This window comes from Adiantum capillus-veneris, chromosome 28, assembly GCF_014529385.1.
Source record: "Adiantum capillus-veneris isolate H3 chromosome 28, ASM1452938v2, whole genome shotgun sequence".
Classification (NCBI taxonomy): Eukaryota; Viridiplantae; Streptophyta; class Polypodiopsida; order Polypodiales; family Pteridaceae; genus Adiantum; species Adiantum capillus-veneris.
The window spans coordinates 112,442,360-112,445,764 of NC_140958.1; positions in this window are offsets into that span (position 1 = coordinate 112,442,360).

Here is a 3,405-nt window from a genome sequence, read left to right on the forward strand (position 1 = left end):
TAGTCGGCATACCTGGCACAATCACGTGGTCGCATGATTGCAAGATACACGAACAAAGAGAGATAGAGAGTGGGAGAGAGTAAGCGAGCACGTGCAGGTGCACCTCCTAGAGCGGAGTGCTACGCCGGCACGGTGAGAGAGAAGAGGAGAGAGTAGAGAAGAACAATGTGGACACTGGGTGCAATCTCCCCCCGTGCAAGAGTGACCATTTCCCTCTTGCACGTATTTGTTATATATATTTCTTGAATGGTCAAATTGGTTACAAACTGGCCGGCCGGTCATAAATGGCCAAAGCTCATAAAAGAGCACTTGAATAATAAAATGTACATGATATACATATCCATTCACATAGGCCAAGTTGGGTCTAGTCTTTTCCACCTGTCAGCTACAATAAATAATAAAATATCAATTTTATAACATACCTGTCCGTTGGAAAGCAACTGTCCTCAGTTGCGAAGATAAAAATCTACAAACAATACTTGTCAAAAACAATGATTAGAAATTTGTATCAAATAGTAAAGAAAATCCATAAAATTAGACAACATTCCTTATGCATGCCGTCATCCACATACTACCTATTCTAGTGTCCCATACCACTAGAATAAGCAGTATATGTCATACCCTGATGAATTAGGATATCATTGTTCACACTCATCATCAACTCATAATGTTAAATCTCATCACGTAAACAATGCCATAATAAATTTCACCAGATACCAATTCCCAATCCAATTCCAATTCCATAGTATAAGTCCAAATCCGAATCACTTTCATTATGTACTCGGGTAACAAAATCATACCACTTACAGTGGTGGCCAGCCACTACAGCATGATTTTGTGATGTGTTGCCTCATCCGGCGAGTCTACACCAATAATGCGTGATGCCTACATCGGCGAATTTGCACTAATGCTGCCTAAATCGGCAGATCTGCATTGGATATTGTGTAAAAATAATAAATCTGAAGTTTATCAATGTGCTGCCTAAATTGGCGGATCTGCACCCAGATGAGTATTTACACACTGCCTAAATCGGCGAATCTGTGTGTTGGTGACCAATGGACTAGGCTAGACTTAAAAAAAGATAACAAAATTTCTACCTGTGTCACACCACATTGGAGTATAGTTAAGTAGCAGAGTACTTACAAATTTTTGTTCACTAACTCAAAACACCGCAATTCATATGAGTAGCTGCATAGCTTAATGCCAAATCCTCTCAATAGAATTTACATGTAGTGCAAGCACAAGTAAGAACTAATGCAAAGAAGTAAAAGATCTTTTCCCGTTCAAATTGTCCAATGGTATTATCTCTATTACAAACTGCTTGACTTTGTGTCCTTAAATATATGCACAAACAAAATGAACTTCCAAGCAAGTAGAGAAAGTGATTATTATTGTCGGAGTATGATGAGGGATCTCATGCAGTATAGACAGACAATATATGTTGCATAATTGATGATATCTGAAGAAATATGATAGCCATAGATACATATAGGAATGGATTCATTAAGGAGAATTAAAATACTATGGAAAACAATGGTAAATTACATACGTGGGGGTGGTGTGAAGAATGGACTAGTATCCAAATTGTCAAATGCTAAACAATTTTTTGAAAACAAAGGTCAACAGCAAAATTCATCATTTGAGTAATGTTATGCAAGCTAGAACAAAACAAAGCACAGATTCCATAAAGTTCAAGTCGCACAGATGGGTGTCAGATATCGATGAGGTGGATTGTATATGTGAGTAAGCTTTTAAACCATTGTTGTCACAAGAAAATTAGAAGCTAGTAAAATTTCACCCGTGTTATTGAAACTAGCTAAAATAGCAAAACAGTGGCTAGATTCCATTATTTCCTTCAAGTAAATCAGCAAAGTTTTACAAGTTTTAGTGTGAATACCTGAAAATTTTTGAATTTTGACCTAAAAACAAAATATCTTTAGGTGTGGAATTGTTTTTGGCAAGCCCTTAAAACTTGATCGACAAACATTGCTATGAGTACTCTGACCCAAAGAGAATTTCTCGTGAAAAATTTCGAAGGAACTACTTTCGATGGTCATCTTTGAATGGATACAACAAACACTATAGTACCAAGAGACCTAGCAGCACTTATCGCCACCTTAAATAGAGACACACAAATTGCAGACTGCGTAGCCACAAGCAATAACTACAAGCTATGAAAGACCACATAGAATAAGTCTTACAGTATGTGTGTGTGTGTGTGAGTGTGAGTGTGTATGCGTATATCATCGAAATTGATGAGTGATTGTGTGTGGGGGACAAGAGGTCATCGACTTGCGAGGTTGGGGGTAATCGAATACAAAGGTAGGGTACACAGTTTGGTTGAGTGGGAAAAGAGATGGAAAAAAAATGAAATGACATGTTATATTAACCGTCTTAAAAATGTAAAATTAAGTGTGAGAACAACTGATACAGTCTGTGTATCTATTCCGATGCCTGGGTAAAAATAAAAAATAAAACAAATTGAAGTACAATTAAACGCATAAAACCTAGAGCCTAATATCGTGAGATGAAAATCAATATCATCATCGCCAATGCGTGAGAATGCTCGGTAATGGACGTGTGTCGGATAAAATATTGCAGCAAGCACTGAAGAGCGTCGTTAATGTCCACCTCTATAGGTAGGCGTATTGGAGAAAGAGAGCGAAATGAAATGAAATGTTAAACTACTTGTGTACAAAAAGCCTAGGAGACCATGTTGATACAATCTTGAATGATCTAATTCAATACCGAGGTATGGCCTCTACACATGGATCAAAGCTTAGTCGAGCTTCATTTTGAATGATGACGTCTTCTTTGCAATTGTCCAAAACTTCCTCAGTGCTCAAAAATGGCAAGCGACTGAGGAGTTGTACGATGAGGTTGTGCAGCAGGGTTAACTCTTCATAGTGCTACCTTTGTCAAGGTCATGAAAGAGCTTACCAAGGCCCGCAGGTTTGATGTCGTGGAGAGATCGTTCAACAAAATGGCCAAGATTACCGTAGATGAGGATTCTACTACTGCTGTTAATGGTCTTGTGCTAGCCTACTACAAAGAGGAATTATATGATGAGGTCATGAACATCTACCACAAGATGAAAACAGACCTTGTCCCTCATGTCCTGACATCTTTCTGCATTTCTCTTTCTGCTCTTTGAGATTCGAGTAGCACTCGAATTATATGCAGCTGCACAAGAACAAGGAGTTGCCCTAGGAGTTGCCCTTGACATGAAGGCTTATAGCTGTCTGTGATACCATGGAAAAAGCTTGCAAGATCTCCGAGGCTGCATCCCTTTTGTCGTGCCTTTGATGTTGAAGAACTATGGTGTTAGGGCACGTAGTAGACGAGGGGAAGAGCGAAAGGTTGCGGCTGCACGCTCCAGGCGCGCAGTTCAATAGATGACCGTGG